Source organism: Apus apus, chromosome 14 (assembly GCF_020740795.1).
Source record: "Apus apus isolate bApuApu2 chromosome 14, bApuApu2.pri.cur, whole genome shotgun sequence".
NCBI classification, from domain to species: domain Eukaryota; kingdom Metazoa; phylum Chordata; class Aves; order Apodiformes; family Apodidae; genus Apus; species Apus apus.
Window position 1 is genome coordinate 6902719 of NC_067295.1, and position 23993 is coordinate 6926711.

Genomic DNA, 23993 nt, shown 5'->3' on the forward strand with positions numbered 1-23993 from the left:
ACTCCTTTGGGAGGCCTATGGCACTGGGCCACAAGACTGATTTGCCTTCTCACCACACAGCACATAGCCATATAACCTTCCCTGTAACAGGTCTGAAAGCTGCAGTACCCCAGTTTTATCAAAGCTTATACTTAAGCTACTATTTATGCTGCATAAATCTTCAATAGAATGTAGTACCAAAGGAAGAAATGTGCATATTTTAACTTCAGCTCTCCCCAACCAGCCATACCCTCTTGCTCAGGCACACTAACACAGCACACAGTAGCTCATCAGTTCCCTATTGCACCAAAAGTAACCAGCCCCCAGGCCACTGTGCCAAAGGCTGTTTGGTAGGTGACATTTCCATAGACTGGCATTTGGGGAAAAAAAAAAAATATAACTTTAGCTCCACTGATGAGAAGGATACTGTCAGGCAAGGCTTTTTTAAATACAGAAAGTATTCCTCTTCTTTTAGCATTCAGTTCTTCCCTTAATTAGAGGGGGAGGATTTCCACCATGTGACTTTTGAAATTTAGGAGTCATTGCACTTAGTATGATCTTGAACTGTTACATAAGCAAAAGTCGAGTACTGGTTGTTTTCCTTTGTGATAGCTGAAGATCTAGTCTCCAGGTTTAATGTTTGTCTCTAAAAAGTCAAATACTACTGAGCAATTCCTACTAAAGTATTGTTTAATAGGTGCCTTTTCTCAAAAGTTTTTTTTTGTTTTTTGTTTGTTTTTTTTTACTATAGACAATTGCTTCCTATGGCATTAGCATTTTCTAAAGGTCTGAATTTCAAAGGAAAGAGTAAACCCAACAGTCTTGAGAAGAAGTTTTTGTTTTATGCTGTCTCATCACTTTTGGTAAGTTACAATATTACTACTGAGAGAGTTGTTTTTTCTATGTTTGATTTGGTTTGGTTTGTTCGTTTGGGTTTTTTTACAAAAAGAAATTGTTACCAATATATCACTGGCTTATTTTAACAAAGTCCTAAATTAGTATTGATATTTAAGGGGGAGAAGAAGAGCATGTAAGAATGAAGAATATTAAATAATTGTTATTTCCTTAGTGTAAGCAGCTATACATCATTACTTAGCTTAACAAATGAACTAAACACATTTTGAGAAAAATGATTCTATGTAACTTAGACACAGTCCTCTTGGATAGAGAATGAATTTAGATTATGGATACATTACCTACTCCTGAGTACTCCCTAAATGTCTCCAGGAAAACAAAATGTATATCTTTAGAGCACTATCAGCAGTGTTATTATTAAATATTATACAGCAGCAGCTGTAAGCAATCTAGTATGACAGGGTACTGTATATAAAAGATGGTGCACAAATTACTACAGGAAAAAAAAACAAAGCCAAATGAAGCCATGTTCTGACATTGTCTGCTCCTCATTCCTTTAATGAAAAAATTTGGCCTCACTGATCTTATAAATTACTTAAGTATACACTTAAGTGAATGGCTAACATACTCCTAGGACTCATTTGCTTTCACGCACATAGCAATGGAACACAGAGGTATCTTAGCTAAGGAGGTTATAAAAGGCACTTTATCTTTTCCCCTTGCACTGATTGGCACAAGGAGCTCCAATGCTCCCAGCAAGATGTGCCAGATTACATCTTTATTGTACAAGGTATAGATTAAACCAAATGGGCTTCAGGCAGTGCTCCTCAAAAAGGCAAACTGTTGCCAGTGGTTCTGTCTGCAGAGCTTTATTCTATATGAGACAGCACTTTCCTTGTCCCATTGCCTTCAGGATCTGGTAGGAGTTTGGTGTTAAGAGCTGCCTCTCCCAACATAGCACCAGGAGTCATGTTGCTATTAAGATTGTTATGAAAAGCTTGCTGACCCTCTTTCCCCTGATTTATACCATAAGCAGCCAATACTTATGTACTATGAGCTGCATTTGCATATTTTTTTCTTTACAGGGCAGTAAGAGAGCCTGTTATATGACAAATTAACTTAGTATCACCCTTTCTTTGGCCCTCATCCCTTCTCACACACACTGAGAGCTTGCTCCTTGTTGCTTCTGCACCTCAGCAGCAGGCAATGGAAAGGCAGGAGGGCAGGCTAAGTGGTCTGCTCACCCGCTTCACCCTGGGAGAAATCTGTAAAGAACAGAAGTTCCCCCTTCTGCACACCAACTTTAATTACTTTTGCTCTGCTCAACCCCACCTGGCCCTCAGATAAAAGTATCTTCTATATAGAGTAAGTTGGCAAAATAGCACAGGGAATTAGCCTGGGCTTGAATGAAGAGCACTGCACCAAGAGTTTCATTTCTCTAATAAGGGAGCAGGATCTCTGGTGACACAGCTGAGCCAATCAAAATTGCTCAAATTACACTAAATGCATCCAACATACCAGTGAGCCCCTGATGAGGAATTATTCAGAGAATTTGCAAGAACCAGTTCAAACGCATTCTAGACAATTGCAGACTGCTTGTAATAAATATATGGAAGAAAAAAAAAAAAAAAGGAGTTTCATGAATAAATTATTCACTATGAGCTCTCTCCCCATGGCTTTTTATTAGCTTCGATAAAACATACACTTTCACCTACTTTATTTGCACATTTCTTGGAGAAATCAACCTTTTCATTCAATGCATTTTAACTATCAGGTAACAAACCCTGAGTAACCAAGCAGTCTTTATGCTAAGCGATGAGTACCTCTCATAGCCTGTATATAACAATCTGGGTTTCATTTCTTTGCTGAACACAGGCAATTCCATCTCCAGAATGCCATCGTAGGTTTCTCCAATATGTTATATCTTTGAAATAAGTCTTGCTGACTCTAATGCTTATGGAAACACTAGCTGAGTGTGCTGCAAGACACTTCTAATATCTACATCTCAAAACACCCTGTCCAATTTTGTGACAAAGCAGCCTTCCCGAACAATCTCAAATACAGTCAATCACATTATGTCATTAAGCAGCCTGTGTCTAGCAGCAGTACAGCAGCCTGCATTTCCTCCAACTCTAAACCAGTAGAATTAGCCACAGCTTCCATCTCTGTTACCTGTACTCTCAACACCTGTGTCTCAAAACAGGAGGAACTGCAGTTTTCTTTGTTACAGGGGAATATACCACAAGTTTAATCAAGCCTAAGAAATACTTGTTTATCTATAAGTATGAACACGTGACAGTTAAGGTCCAAACAAAGGTACTGGGCTTCACTGAATAAGCCTCTCCTCACCCTAGCAAAGAATAAAATATGAAGCTCAGCTTTGCTCAAAAGTGCACCTCTGCCTTGGCTACACGGGCTCCTACTATAAGCGAAACGACAGTAACGTTCACTCACCATAGCAAAGTCCAAAACCCAGGGAAGTCAGTAGCAGGGAAGAGGGAGCAACCCCTGCTCATACATCATGAAGCTGTTGCCACAAAATATCTCAAATTATTTATCATATTGTAAGGTATTGGGCCTTATTGCAAAATCTAATAATGTAAAAGCTAAATTTTACAAAGGCTTGAAACACATGACTGTTAAGGTTTACATCCAAGCTGAGAGCCTGTGTACCACTATATTTGTCTGAAGTAACTCATCACAAACCAATCTAGTAATTCATAAACACTTAAGTATCTATCCAGCTGCAGCATATCCCATCTAGAATGAATACTTCAAGTCAATCAGGTTATAATAAGCAACAGTCTTTCTCCAGCTGCAATATGCATTAGATTAAATTATTCAGTATACATCAATTATTTTGAACAATAGAAATGAAGTTATTGCAGAGAGCACTGTCAAAGTAACATTCTGCTCCATTATTCAGATGACATTTACCAGGACAGCAAACCAATACTCCTTTCATTATTGTTCTAACCAACCTCCTGCTATAGTAACATCTCTGGTGATGCAGGTTTGTAATGTCATCACTGTATTTAGTACCTAGAATTTCAGAGGTGTGTAACAAATTAAATCTCTCTCCTCACGGACAGTAAATATTAGGAGTGGAAAACCTTTAGCATAACTCATACATCTGCTCTATTTCACAATGTTTATCAGTGTTTCATCTGTTCACCCATATGGGCTGCCTGTTTTTATAAGGAATTACTCAATATTAGAGATTCATGCACTGGAACATTCCATACACTCTTGCTTATGATGATTATAATTAGATGTGTTCACCAAATTGATGCTCATGAAGCCCTGAACAAATAACCTGCATAGCCCTTCAAGAGCTTCAGATTTTAATACACCCTAATTTGTGTTTGGAGTGCTAAAACACTAATACCAAGGAGTAACTGGCTGACATTAAAAAACCCTACTAAATTAAAATATGTTAACATAAACCTGTGTTAGCAGGGAATAGCCTGTTGCCACCTAGAACATTTTTTTCATTGCCCCTCTTCCCCTTCCTTCATTTGTTTGGTTTTTTTTCCCTCCCCTGGTCTGGAACTTTAGGCAACAAAATATGTTCACTGTTCGGAAAAACCCTGCCAAGTTGTTGGTATCCCTGGAAGTGATTTTATTTTTTTTTTAATTCCCCACCCCCAAAGCATCTTGTTATTTTCATTACCCAGACATACTTTCAGTACCACAGTTTGGCCTTTTTGGCCTGACTGATGGCTTGGAAAAGTCTTTGCCTCAGAATACCCATGTAGTCATTGCATAAGTAACACAAAGGCACTGAAACATATTATTGCTACATCCCAATCTCATTCTGACCCCTGGTGACTCTGCTTCTTGCTCAGTGTGAAAAGAAAAACATGTCAAATAACAGCTTGAGCCAAGTTACACAGAAACTCTCAGAATGGTCACAGGAATCACAGAGCACTGAAATTCACACAGCATTATTTTTCCATAAAAATTAAGCTGTGTGGTCTTAAAAAGAGACTAGCTGCCTTTCCTGTAACACCCTGCCTGCCAACTCATACATGAGCCTCTAAAATCACAGTATTTAACTCTTACCTGGATCAGCCACCATGACCCATGGAGTATTTTGTGATACCCTATAGAGAAATTTAATCTCTAGTGCTTTTTCTTACAGCTTTGACTTGCATCGCTTAGGGGAAACTTATTTTTCACTCCTTTAAAGCTACTTCAATTTTTTTTAAACTCTACACCACTACAGAGCAAGGGAGAGCAGTGAGTAAGATGAACACTGTTTTTAGACAGATCAAGGGCAGCAACGACTGGGGTTGCAATTCCCTTTTTCAGTACTCAATCATGTTTTTAAAGAGTCAACAGAAATAAAACTAATCCCCTTAAAAGCAGTACTTTAATGATATTTTAATAAAACTAGACTTCCAAGAGGAGATCAGTCCCTCAGACTCCCATTGCTGGGTCTCAGGAGTAGAGGACACCCAGGAAACATTTATCTTAAGTTCCTCAGGGAATCAACAATCTCTCATGGGCAGCAAGATACACCTCCCATTCCCTGAGCTGCTTAGAAGTCCAGTGCTTTCTTTGGCAGGGTGTGCTCATTCACCCTCACTGAGGAGAGGGAGAAGCGACCTTCTGGAATTGTCCTTCTCTCACAACTGTAATGGCTGTGATAAGCTTTACCAGGGACAAAAGGCTATCTTTGAAATAATATTTTTCTTTTAAAAGGGAAAATTTACATATTCTTTTGATTATCTTTCTCCTCTCTCCTCCAAGGGACTGCCTTCAGTCCATCAAATTCTGAAAACAGTTAGACCCTGTTCTTAATTACACACTACATAGGGAAGCAATTCCTTCCAAAGAGGGAATTAAGTAGAAAATGTTTACCATTTTGGAAATATGTGGTTATGCCAATAGTCATTGTTTTAGTTAGAACTTGAAAATGTGTAAAACAAATCAATATTATTATCATCTTGTCTTATTAAAAAATGACAGCCCCAAGGCTCAGCACAGAACTGAAGGGCTTCTTATTCTCCAGCTGGCTTTACACAGGAGAAATGCATCTCTCAAAAAACAGAGAAAAACTCCCAGGGTAGAACTTGGGTTTTGTTTTACTTACAGACCAAAACAAATTCAAAGCATTATGGTAAATTGTATTTATACATTTAAAAATATAGTCAAGAAAGCCAGTCTGGGTGCATAACTTCTGTAAAAGAACACTGTCTAAAAAATTTGGCAGCATATTAAATAAAATTAATTCTGCATCTTCACCAAAACCCTTCCATTAATTGAGCTGTTAGAAGTATAACTGAACCCATTTGTCATTAAGGACAAGAAAGTTGTTTCATGAGTGCATCTTGAAATAGGTCTCAAGTAATTGAATCCTTGAGAGAGGCAAGACGTATCATGCTTTCTGGCTTTGTTTCCATATATCAAAAGCAACACTTCAAAAACAGAGCTGGGATCAGGAGGCTTCCCAGACCTCTTCAACTGTCAAAGTCGCCACATCATACATAGTCTAAATGCACCACTTCACAAGAACTGGTATTATTACAAGAGGGAATAGTAAAATCGTATATAAACCTGCTTAATTTCTGAATAGGGCTGTTGCTAGAAGTCCTCTCTCAGATCACATCCTAGATCTCCTGGAGTTCTACTAGTTCTCCAAACTGTTGGTGTGAACACACCATTGACCCTTTAACTCCTTCTTAGCCAAACCAGCAATTGCAAATATATGGCCACAAACACTTAGAAATGAGAAAAGACAAAAAGACAATAATTATCAAGAATTATTAAAATTTTCATATTAAGTATAAGTAGTGTGTCTACATGTTTATCATTTCCAAATCCTTTATAGCCATTATATTTAATATTTGCTTTGGAAAAGTGGATTGGAAGAACAGAGATTACAGTCCTGATTGCTCAATACTAGCCTCACAACAACTGTAATTCATTCTATTAATGGGATTCATAAGTTTTCAGGTATAAAACTGAGGCTCACAGCATCAAAATCTTACATCTATATCAAAGAAAAAAAATATTCCTCTACAGAATGAGCCACTACAGCATCATAACATGGAATGCTCACAACCCAGCATGTTAGTTGAAAGGAAATGTAAATAGTTCAATAGACCAAATAAACTTCTCTTCAAGGATATTTATAGAAAACTACAGAAGCTTTCACCAAGTGCAGTTTAAAATATAAAACAAAAACAGACAGAAAGAAGATACTAATTTTCAAATATTCATCCATTATGTCTAAAATTGATTTTCAAAAGCATCTTGAAAACTGGACAGTTTTTCTGACCACGTGTATTTTCTAGTCTCACAGCAGGATCATGACAGGTATGCTAATTAATATTTTTTCTTCAGGAGAAACCACTATACACTCACACCCAACTCAACAGTCCAAATGCCATCTTGTCAGTGGTGGCCTGGTGTTCTTATCTGATGAGAACTGTCAGGCAATAGAAGAGATCCATATTTTTAAAAATCAAAGATGACTCCTGGCTTGGTAAAATGAGCTTTTTGTTTCAACTGCATAGTACCATTAACAATATGTGAACAGCATGAAAAAAAACCCACAACAAAACCAAGGGTTAGTAGACAGCTAATCATTGGATGAGAGATTGATAGTTTATGGTAAATATTCTGAGAAATTGTCATTTTAATTAAAGCTATTAGAAACTTAAACCCTAAGGAAAACAGACTTGTTGGTTTTGTGCAGAAGGAGTTGAAACTCTCCTCCGTGTTTAATACAGCCAGGAATCCATCACCTTCTCCTGGTTTGGATAATGAGTGTATCAATGGGTTTTGTTGGCTTGACAGTGAAGCATTGTGTTTTAAAGTTGTAAGAGAAGCAGTTGGTAGCTACTCCACAGCAGGGAATTGATTTCTGTATTACACACAGCATTGCACTCCAGTGTGCAAAAGCTCCAAACAAACAGGACATCAAAGACTTTAGGGAGGCTGACGGTAATTTCTGCTGCTTCATATCCTTAGTGACAAGTCTCCAGCAATTATTTTTGTAGAAAATAATAAAAGCTTCACAGTAATTAGGCAGTTAAACCTAAGAATTTAAGTAAAGAGTAGGGGAAACAACCAACTCCTAACCATGATTTATTTTTTTTAACTTTATACATATATATAAATATATAAAAATATATACTTTCACAAAATTATGTAGGTGTTCCTCATTAATACATACATGCATGTGTAATAACATATTTTCACAAGAAGCTGAGTTTACAGTATCTTGACAAACCTAAAAGCTTTTAAATTTTAATGCTTAATCTCATACTGATACTTTAGCCTCCTGTAGGAGGTTCTGAATGTGACAGGAATTTCAGCACCATAAAATTGCAAAAAGGCTTTTACTTGCTTGAGGAAGAAATAATAGAGCTATTATTGTCTAATAAACAACAGGCCTGTAACCCAGATAGCTCCTCTGAATGAAATGAATGTCCCAGAGGAATCCGATTCAGCATCATTTTTAAACGACATTTGCAATTCTTCACAATGAAATAAATCTTTTTGGTTTTTAAGCAAGAGATTTTTAACTGAACATAATTAAATCACTCTACAGTCAAGAGAGGTTTTAATAGCAAAGTGCTCCTTGATGAGGTTCATAAATTAGTGCTAGTCAAAAGCATCTGAGAACAGCACTAGGCAATGGCCCCAGCTTTTAGGTACACACAGCAATTTCCACATCAGCAGGAATTTGGTTAACATTCAGCAACAATGTGTTGAAAGATTTATTTTATTTAATGGTCTGCCTAGTTCAGATGAGACTGATATGTATTAATCCTTCTGATTAACATTGTTGCATATAATTATGAACACACTAAGAACAGCACCATTGCTACCACTTTCATTCCAACTTCAGATACAGGAGAGTTTTGCTAACTTGTACTTTGCTACTCAGTAATTGTCACCAAAAGACTCCTATAATTTTCATTACACTAACTTGATAGCAATCATTTAACACACACAAATCTGTCCTCAGTTTTTAAGGAGAAATCTAAAACCTCAGTGCTGCTATGGGCTCACAGATGTTAATATGTGCACAAGAAGTCTTTAAAGCAGCTGCTACCAGATCTCTGCTCTGCAGTATGGACTCCCAATTCTATTTTCACTTAGATACAGAAAATTCTAGGAATTGAGGTACTTGAATTTCACACTACTGGCCCAGACAAAAATTCAAATATCTTAATGTGGTAATAATCAGATCTGCCTTCAGCTGATCTGCAGTGGATTTTGTTCTTCTTTATCAGCAGAGGATAAGAGCTTCAAAACCTGCCCCACCATTTTTTTAAAGGTTCCTGAAACGACTAATCCAACAACATGAGGTTATATATTAGACATCAGTCTAATACTGTTCTCACTGCATTCATTTGCTAATATGCTCCCTGACATAGGTAGAAATTGCCTATTTGTTCTTACTCCTACAAACAATTTTTCCACAAAAATTCCACTCTGAAATTGTTTATACAGATCATGTTCTGAAGGGGTTGCTGCAGTAGTCCATTTCAACATCATCCCCTATTTTCTAATCCTACAACTGATCAAAAATGTTCCCCTTTACACCCTTCCCAAAACATACCAGGTTACATGACATGCTGTTGTTGCTACACAACATTACTGCTGCTAGGATTGTTTTTGCAAACAAAGTATCAGACTGAGGGCTCGCTGCGGGTTTTGCATCATGTCAAATTGGTTGCTGACTTCTGGATATTCAACTCTTTTGTTTAAATCAAGAATCATGTCATATCATAAAAGAAGCTGCTGATCTGACCTAGAATGGCATTTGTTGCTGTTCACCAGTGTCACTGATTGGAGTAGCAGACCTCTCACTCAGGAGTGTAACACACACAAAATAACCCCTTACTCTCTTCCCAGAAGTGTGAAATCTGATGCCACCAACAAAGAAAACCTGATTGTTGTTTCAGTGAGTCTATAGATATTATCCACCAAACCAGAAAGCATTTAATATATTGTTCAGAGTAGAGCAATGAGACTAACTCCAAATATGTTTTTAAATTATATTTTTAGTGCAGTTCACCAGGGGGACATTACGCTATGACAGAAATAAGTGATATTGAATGAAGTGCAAGTACAGGTAGCTGGTATCTTCACTTAGTGCCTGTTTTAATTTGATGTTGTATGAGGACAGGATTTATATTTGATGGAATCAGTGACATTTGATTAAAAAAATAATAATAAAATGGAGCATTTCTAGAGAAATAAAGATAGGCTCCAACAGTAATAACCTAAACTTACACCTGGTTTTCAGAGCAACACAGCATTTATGTCATTCAGTATCACTGCCCTTAGGAAGAGGATAATGGTTTGTTATCTGCTCTGCATATATCTATCTGTATATTTGGAATATACACGTTTATTCCTCTCCAGAGCCAGAATAGGCAGCAAAGCCTATATAAGTGTTCTGAATTCTTACCTGTATGGATAGAGTCCACCACAGCATTTACAAGAACAAGACTGCCAGATGACATGATGCAAGTTAGTTACCTTTGAAATATCTTGAGGTCAGATCACGAAATAGCCAAAATCAGGGTTAACTGTCCCCAGCATGGTAAATCATGTACAAACTCCAGAAGCCTTCATAAATACTGGCTTAATTTGGTTAAACCTGACTGTAACTCTAAATTCTTAAGCAAAAGAAGCTTTCATGATCTGTTTTTGCTTTACTTTCTTTTCCTTGTAGTGCATATTTACCAAAAGAGAACCTTTAGGCACAAGGTCAAACCATGCAACCTTGGAGAAAAATGCCTAGTATGAGGACAGTTACTGCCAGTAAACATCAGTTCAGTGAGCTTTGAGTAGAAAACTATATGCAATAACCAGGAAGTCTGGCTTTATATGACAAATTGCACCACAGTGGCATATTTTCAACTAAATCACAACATGGTCTTTCACCATGTATCAACACAACCTGAGAGGAGAATAACAACTGGGATTCTGTTCATATCTCCTACCCTAGCTCTGTTTGGAAGTTCAGTATAACAACTTTGAAACTACTCATCCTTCTCAGCTGAAGGCTATTTTCCTACAGTGCTGTTTTTATGGTGGCACTAAAGTCTATGTGTACTAGCAGCTTCCACTAGTGTTGAAGTTTTATTATCAAGTGAAAAAATGCTGATACATGAAATTACTGTAGGTTTAGAACTTGCTAAATTGGCACTGCTCTATCTGAAGCAGTTCTGGGTCTATAGACTGGGGAAATTGAGAAGTAATATGACAGGTTTGATTGATTTAAGCACTAGGCTGATTTCAGCAGTGATAAACTAATCATAGTTTCAGTCTTCCCTAGCCAAGCATGAGTTTCTTTACTAAAATGAGTTTTAGACTTCAGTATTATGATTTGGCTGCTAGTATGGGACAATTGCAGAACAATTTTACTGTTTCTTTTCAATGGAAAAGGATCAGTTCTTACGGTGCCCTTTCCTAAATCTAACATTAAGAAGTCATTCATGGAAGTATTTAAATGGTCCTTCACTTGTGCAGCTAGAATTACTAATTGTTGTCACAGCTTCATAATCAGACACAAAGTATTTTTATGAATACTTCCTGAAAAAGACTGTGGCATTAATAAGGGAAAGTGAGAAAACCACACTTTCATTAACAGAATATTGCTGCCACCAGAATCTTAGGGAACTGTTGTTATTATAAGGACTGATTTGGAGACATTACGAACTGCATATAACCAGATACTTTCAGAGATTTAAGGATTACATTTTAAAACTCCATCAACTGCATTTACATGAACACATGAAAAACATGGTGTAAGTTTTCAAAAGTGTCCTTGTAGTCCAATAACTCAAAATATTTATTCTTTCTAAACTTTTTTTTAAGTTCTAATAGCTTAACTTCATGAAGGACAGATTGACACTTATGTTAGAATAAAATCCGAGGAAAGAAAAAGTCCCAAGTAATATGATCCCAAAATAAAGTCACATCAAGCTGATTAAGATCAGCATAATAAAGCACTGAATTTATTTTCTGAAGTTGGGCTTCCTTTAAATAGCAGCATCATAGACAAAGATCCAGGAATGATCCCTAGATAAAGGGCCCTAAGAAAGTAAAAAATGCTTTAAAAATTTACACACACAAGTACACAACTATCTTAGAGGAAAAGAGCTCAAAGTCTCTCCAGCAGGTTTAACAACTTGGTGGCTGACCCTAAAAATACTTTGTGTACCAGCCCAGCACATCCCCCCTTGGTGAGGGCAGCTGGTCTACAGCTGCAGAGAGCTTCAGGTAGCATGTTTCCTGGAGATCAGTTTAGCCTATGAAGCAGAGAAAAGTCAGCTCAGCAAGGTATTAGAGGATTTCTATTCTACTCTGTCCCCCTACTCCAACCCAATATTCATAGGTAAATTTAGTAAATTATTTAGCCTGAGACCTTTGGAGCAAAGACTCACAAAGAGGCTTAGGAGGATAAGTGAGCAGAGAACCCTTGCTTCTCTTTTTTTTAAATATTAAAATTTCATCTCCTTGAAATTGTGTTGTTTATATTAAAAACCTTGGGAGAACATACTGAAGTATTTTGTTAATAGAATTAAGAATAATTAAAAAAAATAATAATTAAAACAATCAGAGCAGAGTGCAGAAAGAGCTCAAGAACATTTATCCAAATGTCAAATAGTGCCTTTTCTAGCCATGTTTGACAGACGGGTTCTGGAATTTTTTCATCTGCCTGGAGCACTGAGCATAATGATGTAGGTGTTACCAACACCTCTTTACAGCAGAACCATATGCAAGGCCAGTGCAGACCCAATTAGAAGAAGGACAATTTGAGAGCAGCTGGGACACTGTACCCATGGGCACAGAGTACATACATTCCTAAAAATCACAGTGTTTCCCTGGCACTGTAAAAATATTATCCCTAGTTTAATGATCAGAAAGAGAAGCAATATCATGCAGAATGTCTACAGTGAGGCAAAACCAGAGAGCATATCAAGGAACCCTTGCACATCTCTGCCAAGCAATAAGGCAGCACCATAATCAAAGCAGCATCTTTCCTTAGCCTGAGGCTTCAGCTTCACAGTGTGGGAACTATTATTGTAACCTGCACCATAAGGATTTATACAGACACTCCAGTCCTGTTCTCTTGCCATAACAAAGGCACTAAAACTTCCTCCTTCTCCCCACTGACTTGGGCATTTATACCTAACAAAAAGACATAGATCAGATCCTGAAAAACCCTTGAGATACCAGGGCTCCATACCCGTATAATTCTTTATAAGTGGCAGAGTTCCCAAATTATCATCTTACCTAGCATTGTTCCAGTACTGCACTGAAATTAGCATGAGGCTGAGCCACACCTGCATTCCAGCATTTTTTTTTTAAATCAAAACTGTACAGAAATCTTCTTCTAGCTATATTAAATAAAATGTACATGTAGGGGAAATAAAAGTACAGATGCATCATTTGAATACACAAATGCAGTTTCCACAGAGGACTGTGAATCAGGTTTCTTCTGCTGTTATAATTTACAATTACTTATCACATTAGCTCCTAATTGTCTTTTCAGAGTGCACTCAATTACAAAATTAGAATCCTTATCTCCCTGGAACAGCCACCTTCTAGACAGATCCCCATAAAATGAGCAAATCGACTAGAAGAATATTTTTCCTTATACTGTTCAAACGTTGTCCTAAATCAAAGCTTAAGCATGCTTTTGTTTTTCTGGTGAAGAAAGAAAACCAGCTGCTTTCTGTAACTGACTTATTAGCCTTTTGCTTTTACAGAGACTGGGTGGTGTCATGGATTAATTCTTCTTCCTATTATACAAAATCCTAATTCATAATATTTTTTTTAAAGACCAACCTTTGGCTTTAAGGCATTCTTATATAGCATCCTTTTTAACAGACAGCAATAGTTTACTCTGAATGAAGAGGAAACAAACTTATTTTATCCTTTCCCTACCTGTTCTTAAAAGCAGGTGTGAAGTTTCAATGTTTTGTTCAGCCTCATTTTTTGTGGATGCGGTCATCCATTCTGAGCAGACTGAAACAATTAGCAAAATCAGTCCTTTGACTGAAGCATCAATACAAACTGCTACAGAACAAATACCACTGACTCATGCTGAGCAGTAGGGTGTAAAACAAAACACCCCAAAAAAAACTCTAAACTTTTGTATGAGGCTAGAGTCTTCCCCCAGCTAATCAAATAGGATGAAACACAAAGCCTGCTGCAAAGCCCAATGCTGGATGCATTTCAAAAAAACAAAATCTAAGCACCTTTCAAGTATGCCAGGATCAAAACCGCTTCATCCAAAGCAGGAAAGCTTTGACATCCTACAAATTCAGGTGGTAATAGCCTGTGAAAAAGAACAGTTAAATATTAATGACTATACAGATAACAATTCTCATCCATTTGCAGTGCCATTTACTTCCTTCCTCCATGCACTCCAGAATGTATTGGCATCCTCAGAGGGGGCCCAAGTGAGGCTGGTCACACCAGTTCATAAACAGTTAGAATACAACCAAGATCTTAATGTGTCTACACTGACACATACATGGGAGTCCTCAGACACTAGGAGCTGAATGCTGACACTGTATCACAACCACGTAAGAGGAGTCTGAACAAATCTTCAGATTAGCACATCAGAGCTGGTTTTTCTAATGTGGGAGACCCTGTTCTCTGTTCAGACTCTACTTCTCTCCTGGTCCTTATCGTCCTCTGAGGTGTGTGCAAGGCTGAATAGGTCTGTGCTGGATGATCAGTGTTTAATTGTGGAATTGAGGCTCCAACCACCTCTGCTCACAGATCCTTGTGGCCTCATCCCAGCCCGCAGTAGAAAAGACTATTTCTATCTCAGCCAAGGACAGACAGCTGGATGCAAACAAGGGGAAACAGCCAATGAAGGAACCTGCGCTGAAAGGCCTTAAGTTGACACCACACTGCAAAAAGCATATTAAGGTTTGATCTCCAGTTTCTCAACAAATATTTTTGGTTGCTTATCTTTGAAACTTCCCACAGACAAACTTTATTTTGGGAAAGATCAGAATGAAGACAGCCAAGTTATTTATGAGCCAGCTCAAATTCACTAGAAGCCTCTTACAGGATATCATTAACGGTGGTCTTTCACAGAATCACAGAATATTAGGGCTTGGAAGAAACCTCAAAAGAACACATAGTCCAACTTCCCTGCCCGAGCAGGATCCCCTAGAGTAGGTCCCTTAGGAACATATCCAGGCAGATTTTGAATGTCTCCAGAGAAGGACACACTACAACCTCCCTGGGCAGCCTGTCCCAGTGTTCCAGCACCCCCACAGTGAAAAAGCTTTTCCTCATGTTTACGTGGAACCTCCTACACTCCAGTTTGCACCCATTGCCCCTCATCCTATCATTGGATATCACTGAGAAGAGCCTGGCTCCATCCTCCTGACACTCGCCCTTTACACAGTGAAGAACTGATGAAAGGAAATTTTAGAATGCTACACATGAATAAGTACATAATTCTGCCAGTCTGGCATTGTGAATTGTGAGAAAGGCATGAGAAAGATGAACAGAGCACACACCAGAACAGCAAGCCTAAATGACAAGTAATACATTGGAAACTACTTAAAACTTCTAGTTTCACAGATGTTAAATTTCCAGTAGCTTTCAGGTGCAAAACAGCTTCCTAGGAAGGCCCAGAGCTGCTTATGGGTAACCCTTCGTAACAGAGATACTTAATTCACTTTTCAGCCTTTACTTTCCACGACATTTTGGTAATTTTCATAATTTCAAGATAGCTGCATAACTTCGCATACATTTAAAGTAAGTGGTTAATCATTATTAATTCCACCACTATTCTCTGTGCTAACAGTAACCATTATTAACCTGTTTGACAATATTGTGGATTCCTTTGGCATTAATGTGATTGTAATATGTAAATCCATAGGAATTCAATTGTAAATTACCATTATTCAATGCACTTAGCTTCAATGCATAATTCTGCAATTTGTGCAAAAGGTAATTACATGCTGACTCATGAGACATACATTTTCAGGGCTTCATAAGACCAAATGTGAACGATTTGTACCTATAATTACATGAACATGTAAGTGAAATATATAATGCAGCTACAACACATAAAAGGAAATATATCCGTAGCCATGTTGCTTAAAGGAAAATGTTTCACACTAAAGTTGCTATCTGCATTAACTACTCATGTAACACAGATTTACATAAAATCTAGCAATATGTCAGCAGCAGCAAAGGCCTTAATCTAAAGTGTATTAAAGAGGAAGTTCTGACAATGTAAGTTTTAAACATACTGCTTTTTAGTCTAACACAAAAACCCTCCAGGGCCAACTGCAAAGGCAGTAGCTGGCTTCTGGGTACTCTGGATGACACCCTGGCAAAATCCTGACTTTTCCACAGACTTTAAGTCCAAAGGACTTCACAGGACTTGGGCCAGCTCCTAGAAGGAGGAGAACCAATTGAACTCACTCCCAGCCTGAAGCAGACTGAGAACTTGAGTCTCAGGTCTATGCCCTATTCACCTAAGAATTGATCCAATTATTTCTATGGGCTTTGTATAAACTACTGGAAGAAGTCAGACAAAAGATGGCATCAAAATGTCAAACGTGTCCAATGACAATTTTATCGTCTGCTCTCACAAGCATCAAATTCAAACAGAGCTCTGAGAAATGATCAGAATTTTATCTGCACACTTTAAAGAGACTGATCTTTCAGAGTTATTCACCTGAGTAATTTCATTGATGTTTAAATTTAATAGAATTGCTCACGTATACATTGGAGGTTTGCAAGTTGGCAGTCAGTAAAAACCTTTGTGTCAGTGAAGTTCAGATAAGTATTCAAGAAAAGAAAAATTTTTGCTCCAGACTGTGTAGCAGCCTGAAATTGGGCTGAAAATTTCACAAGATGAAACTTTTAGGATCTGTTCAGCTAGAAGTACTGTGAAAACAGTTTGTGATTAAAACAACCAAAGCTGTGAATTGAATATTCTGTTCTTTAGGGCCCTAGGTTTGTTGGAAATTCTAGAAATAGTGGGAATTTGAAGGAAGAGATTCTTAAATTTATAGACTGAGGATTTTTACAGCCAACCAATTAGCCCATTCCAAATGGAAGTTAAATTTGTATCTGCCAATAACCAAGCTTCGGAAGGTAGAGCTGGGGTTTTAAGTCAAATATTTTCATCTTTGAGCCAATAAGGACTGAAGCCTGGTCAGATTCTCAACAGAAAAACTGTCTCTCTTCATCTGGTAATATCCCTTTTTAGTAATGTCTTCCTTTTCCTAGAATTCATTCAGTTTCTCATGGTGGTTTTTCAAGTTTCCAGCAGTAATAATACTGAATAAGATGGGGCACATGAACAAGTAAGTGGTGCATCTTTTCTGAGGATACAAGCAGCAGACCCTTACTATCAAGTTGACTTTAGCACTTTATCTTGTGAGGAGAACAGAGTGTGTCAACCTGACCAGAGATTTCGAAGTATTTCTGACCCTCAAAATATGAGAAAGAATAACACATGAAGGTCACTGAAATCTTTTAGAAATAAATCTATCAATTTCTATGAGCACTGGACTACTTTGTAGTATCCGAGGGTCCAAACACTAGCAGGTGAAAAGCAAAGAAATTATTGACATACATCTTTCATACAACATGTATTTTTTGGCTAATAAAAAGACCCCTCTGCTTCCTCATTTGAACTATCTTCTGTTCTTTTTGTAAAGAAAAGTGAAATTTCAATAATACATCTACCTGATAATAACACAAAGACTGAAGAAAGTATCTTCTGGATTTGAAGAGGTGCAGGACAACTGCACTTCACATCAAAAGTTATCAGATACGGTTTGGCATTTAATGGATACCTATAGGTAACTATTGTTTTTTATATTACTTGCAGGTCTTACATAAAAGAGCCTGACATTCTGGATACATGGGAGATGCACAAATCAGTAGGTTAAACTCTTTATTACTCCCTTACCCTGCTAAAAGGGAAAAGTGCCAGGTTTTGTCTGAGAGCACAGCAGGCATTTTAGCATCATGTTACCCACAGGCAAGTGCCAACACACTGCATTATATACAGTCCTTGGGACTCAGAATGAGTGTGACCTGCAGGCATCAGCTGAATGCACAGAAAAAAGTGATTTTCTATGTTGAGCTTTATAACAAAACAGAGCTGTGCTACAGCATTGGCTCTCCAGCAAGGCAGAATGGACAAATAATGCTGCTCACTCTTCTGGGGTGAGAATGCAAAAGCACAAGCATGACCCCAAAAATCCCACCTGACTTTCACTCATCCCCACTGCACTCTTCCCTGCAGTGCACTCCTGGGTGATAACAACACTAAGGCAAACGGTGATGGGAGAAGGTCTTACTGCAGATTGTGGGACAGGAGCTGGTTAGCTGGGTAGGCTGTACCTTGCTTGCCATTACCTTATCCTTTCTCATCCGTTTCTCTCACATAAAATCAAGCTTTGGTTGGGATTGGCTTCAGAAGAGAAGTCTGGATCTTTTTAGAGGATTACAAAGACAATGAAGAGCAAGGATTGTGTGAGGGAAGGGTTGCAGTTGTACCCAAAGCAGTGACCTTCTAGGGCAAAATGTCAAGAAAATAATGAGGACATGTGGGAACCTCTTACTAGAGTGAAAGAGCTCTGAGGTAGAGGTTAACGGACACCTTTGCTGAATCTTTGAACACTGAAGAACTCAAAGTGTTAAAACAAAGGAGAAAGCACTGGCAAGACCACAGACTGCAATACTCTATTGCCTCGTGCTGTACTGGTAAAAAAAACACTCAGGTTATTCCCATTAATATGTTTTTAAACCCTAACTATTCACATTTTGTTCTTTTTTCTAAGACAGCACATGTTCATTGTAGCAGCAAACCCATCAGAACTAAATTACATATACATCATGTTTTGTTTTCCATGGGGATGTGGCATAAAAACTTGGACAGCTTGTACTAATGACAATAAAAACCTTGAATGCAGGTTTCTCATCTAGAGCTAATCAAAATACCAGCTGGATCATTTACCATTGGCCACAAGAACTTTCTTGTTCAATTGCAAAGGAGTCCACACTGTCCTCTCTTCTGAAATAAGTCCTAGGCAGATATTTATAACCTGTGCTATACTGTCTATGTGCCTGGGAGCTGCTCAGTTTGTTTTATTACCATTGTGAAATATATTTTTTTCTGTTCATGAAACATCTCAAATTTACTCTCAGAACTTAAAGAGGGTAGAACTTTGTCTTCTTTTCAGCCCACAAACCACTTGTTTCCACTTCACACAGAGGAACATTTATTTTACAACAACAAACATTGAAACTAGACAGGAATTGCAACACAGAACATCAAGAGCAGCTCTGGTTAATGATGAAGGAATAGAAACTTTCCCTAAGATAATACTTAGATTGATCTTATAAAGTACAAAAACTACTGTAAAATGGTATTTTAAGTATGTAATTTCAAAAAGTATTCAAATAGTTGAAAAAAACACATTGAAAAAGTTGCAATTATGCAGATACACAAGCCACAAGAGCACTATACTTAACCTATGCTTGGATGACTTAGGATTGTGTTCTAGTTCAGACACATTATAAAATAAATTTTATCCCACAATGCTCAAATAAGAGATCCAAATTACAGGAGAAAGTAGAAGAAAGACCAAAGCTGAGGTTTGCATTTGGATTCAATTCTAATTACACTCCTCTGGGCAGTTTCCTCCCTATTATTTTTAATTAGCTCCTCTGACACCATAAATCACACACAATAGTGAGGGTGGCTTGGTTGCATTTTTTTCTAAAAAGTCCTCAGTAAAAAACCCACCAAGTATGATGAACACACCCTACTGCCAACAACTAAATATTCCCAGGGCTATGAACATCCTTCAGTTTCAGAAGAACACAGGCAAACCAATGGGGACATCTCTCTACAAGGCAACTAGTCAGTTCAAGGCAGCTCTTTGCAGTGATCTCTATGACATTTTGTTTAGAACTAGCAGCAATAAATCTATTGCTGTAGGCAAGTTATGTTAGATAATTCTTGGCTAACTAGATTCTTCCATATCTTTTGCTGGAAGCAGTACACTCCGTAACATACGCCTCTATGACATGCTACCCTGCTGAATTATTAGAAGTAGATATTTCTGTTCCTAGAGCACACCACTGCTCTCAAAACCCACAGTGCAAATGCAGGGTTGGGGGGATTGCATACTCTGCATAAGAGTTTACTCTTAGTGCATGCAACATTTCTAAAGCAAGCCTTGTGTAACAGAAAAAGTACTGCCTAAATACAGCATTCAATAGGTTCAATAAAGCCAGTAAAGCCCTTTGCATTAAAAACAAGAAGGTGAAGGAGCAGTAGCAGCATTAGCAAAGGCATATACTGACAATCTATTGATTTCAGCCCACTGTTCCCACTCACATCAGTGAACATCTTGCCCTGTAGCACTACTCTAACATCACTATTCTGTTGCTGGGGTTCAGAGAGTGAACTTCAATACTTTATATTGCACAACAGACTTTTCACTGTTTGATTATTCAGTAAAACATGATTGAAAATATCCCAAGACAAGAAAGGATATTTTTCAGCCTGGTCAAGCAAGTGCTAATGGGTAACTAAAAGCACAGCTGCATTTAAAAAGCAGCTGACTGGAGAGGGAGGGAGTGGGGGAGGGAAGAGGTGGATATAATTTTCAGCAGAAGTATAATAACTGAACTATAAAAGGTAGAGACAAGAGGAAAGATCAATCAGAATAATGACCTGTAATTATATAACTATAACATATTATATGAGAGTGAGCATCTTTGCTATATTACTGTTACCAAAACATTACTTCATTAATTACACTCCTACAAGATGAATAATGTTCCATTGCACTCCCTTCACACCAAGCATAGAGCAGCTTGAGAAGTCAGGTGAGGCTTTTTGATTGAATCAATTCAAAGGTTAATGCCATCCTGAGGGAGTTTTGATCGTATTATCCATAGGATAAATGATTCTTAACTGGCACATGACTTTCCTACATTAGTTTACTGGTTGTCTTAAAACAGATGAATAAAATGAATAGTTAAAAAAAGCTAGAGGGAACACTGTGGTGAAACTATGCACTATTTTATTTCTAACCAAGCAGTGACTGCTCTGACAAGGGCTATTTTTCTCCTCCCTCCCCCACACACCAACAAAACCAGAACTTTTTTTTAAGCCATGCCACTTATTCTCTGTGGCTTCCAGTAAGTAAAGGTTTTGGGCACTAAAAGATCAGTGTTTCTATAATTTGAAAGCTAAGGAGAACTTGTAAAAGAAAAAGTCCATAGCATTAGTGTAAAAACTTAAATGGATGGAAGAATCAAGAGGGAATATTCTCTGCTTCTCCAAAGACAGCAAGATTCTTAGCCAATCGCCCAATTCTTTGCTAACTTCAGATGAAGACAGGATCAGTATTACAGCCAGCACTGGATACAGAGTTTTGAGCCTCTAATCACAGAACTACAATAAACTCGTTTCCAATGTTTGAGTTACTGGAACCCTCTATATTTGAGGCACTCATTATTTTCATGTACTGCAAAACTGGCAAAGCTGGCAGACCAATTTGCTTGCCGTTTTGTTCCTAGAATTAAGTCATCACATTTGAATCACAAAGAATAAATGTGTTTTAATCAGTTTAATTCCTTCCCTCACTCGCCTAAGCAGCAGACAGCACCAGAGGCACCCACTGCAATTCCTTCAATTGTTTGTGAAGACTAGAAAGGAGAAAAACATAAATCCACTAATTAATTGAGAAACAGCAATATGTGGAATCTGGCCTCCACTGCAACCAACAGGACTTTTGCCAGCCAAGTTCACCCACTGAGTTTAACAATAGTTGTTGGAAAAAATGTTAATAGCTCCATTAGGACTTTGGAGTGAGAAAACAAAGTCACTTGGCAGTTGATTACAGTGGAACAGGATGATAGATCTATGAAAAAGGGGCTATTTACCTGGCATCTTAAGTTTTGCAATAATAACACTGCCAACAGCATGAAGGTGTAACAAAGATTAGTCTACCTGCACCGTCTTAATGTTTCAGAAAATATTTGGCAGGAAACCACAGAGTTGAGCTGTGGGAGTAAAGCTGTTAATAAGCATTTCATCTTGTGTTTTTAGCTTTAGATGAGGGGCAGAAGACAAAGAACAGCTACAGACCAAGTCAGGGGTCATCCTCAAGAGAGACTCCATACCACAAGCAGGTACCAAAGTGCAAACAAACTCCTCTTTCTCAAATGTTCAATCTCAATTCTTAACTGTGCCAGATCATCAACACTCACCTCCTTCTCCTTTGCAGGGAAGGGGAGTTAGCACACCAGCAGTAGCAACTCACTTACCTTTAGCAGACCAACCGCTCCCGTTGCCAGTACGACTCTGCCTCCTTTGATCTGAAGGGACCTAGAAGAGCTTTACAGGAAGACACATTTCTTTCTTCCTTTCTTCCTTCTCAAACAAGCTATCCCACTCACCCCTTGTAAAACAGATGCCTAGAATCCACTCTGCTGGTTTGACTGCACCGCAGATATGCACGATTTCAAGGTTACTCCATTTTTCTTCTCTACCTCAGAGCTAGCAATGATAGGCAGTTAATCCCTACCAGGGTTAAGCAGATTTCCACACTAAGAAATGTTTTTTCAGTTGGATCAGGTACTGATATCTTGTCTCAGCCCAGTGTCTCTTACCAAATATCCAGACTCAGCTGCAGCAACAAGAACTCCCCCTCTGCATCCCAGGTGCCTTCTCCACCCTAATCAGAGCTTTTTATACTTGACTGAAAACAGCTGGCTGTCTCTCTCTGGCGCTCAGGCCCTCTCTGCACAAGGAGAACATCCTCCATCTGACCTCTCTTTGGAGGGTTCAGCAACATGGATCTTCTCACTACATCACACCTCTCTTCACCAAGGAAAATTTGGAATTTCCTGGAATATGTTCCCAGAGCTACAGAAAGTAAAGTTCCTCCACCCCTCCTGCTAATTACCATGATTGCATTCTTTCTTTATCGCCACCTCCTATGAATCAGACAACTTCAGCACAGCTGAAGACACTATGCTGCTAAATTCTAGGTACAGAGATAGGCTCTGTCCTCAACAGTCTAGAGGTAATCAGAAACCTGGAAGAAACTTAAGCATAATCTTTCTCTCAAAAATATGGCAGAGATTTCATAACATGAAGCCTGTTACAAGCCAGTCATTCTTTCAGTGGAGCAAATAGCAACATTCTCCCATAATATATGTGAGTAAGCCATAAATAATACGTAACTTACAGCTTTCTGTATTAAAAATCCAGTGTTTCAAAGAGGCAGTGGGGGGCAAACTTGAAGACAAAATCACCAGAAGCTAAGTTGAAGGAAAACTACAGAGTACAGAAAGTCAAATGCCTAGAAACTTTTAGATGCTGACAATAAAATAAAGATAATGCTGATCATTGAAGGATCTGCCACCTGCCACAAAAAAAGAAGGGAAACGAAATGCAACTTCAGCAGTGATGGAGCACTGAGTAGTTTGTCTCACCAAGGGATGACATTGCAACCTTGTATTCCAGTCTCCCAGACATCTCCCAGCTGGATTGGGCAAAGAACCTAAGGGATCTCAGATGATAGACCAACTTTGTTCTAATAATGGAAACATAAGCCAAAGCTGGAAAACATAATGCCATTCTACTGGCCACTCAAGGTTTAATAACTAAATTTCTGGGATTGTTGTATTCAACAGTGATTAAATACTTACATAGAAGACTGAAAATTCACCCATGCCAAGGAAATGGCAAAGACATCTCTTCCAGCAGAGTGCTTCAGCAGGAATTCAGACACTTGGGCCCATCGGTTCATCTTAGTGTGGTCCTGCCTGCCTGTACTACAGGATATAAATGGGACAACCAAGTGGTGGGATAAGATGATATTGCAGAGCTGAAGACTTAATTACACACAAAATTCTTGGAAGACAATTCAATAGGAATGAAAAGAAGCATCATTCAGAAATTGTTTTGTAATGTTTACTGCTAGAGATTTTGTGTTTCTGCAAAAACACCTGTTTTGTTTTAATGTTCTGCTTCTGATGAGTTCCTTCATAAATATTTCTGGTTTTCAGTGTAAAAAAATTAAGCTCTTAATTAAACTGTCATTGATGTTTTAAAGCAATAAATGTATTGAAATAAATGACAGCATTTAACAAAA

General features: G+C 38.1%; 1 long non-coding RNA gene across 2 annotated transcripts; it reads left to right on the plus strand.

Annotated features, from left to right (window-relative positions):
- The first annotated feature begins 598 nt into the window (after positions 1-598).
- Positions 599-23993, plus strand: LOC127390432 (uncharacterized). Of its 2 annotated transcripts, none has more exons than XR_007890868.1 (4): positions 599-842; positions 17696-17747; positions 21941-22023; positions 22119-23993. It is a non-coding gene; the product is annotated as an uncharacterized LOC127390432 (long non-coding RNA). The 2 variants fall into 2 exon arrangements; XR_007890869.1 differs by having other exon boundaries at positions 22603-23993.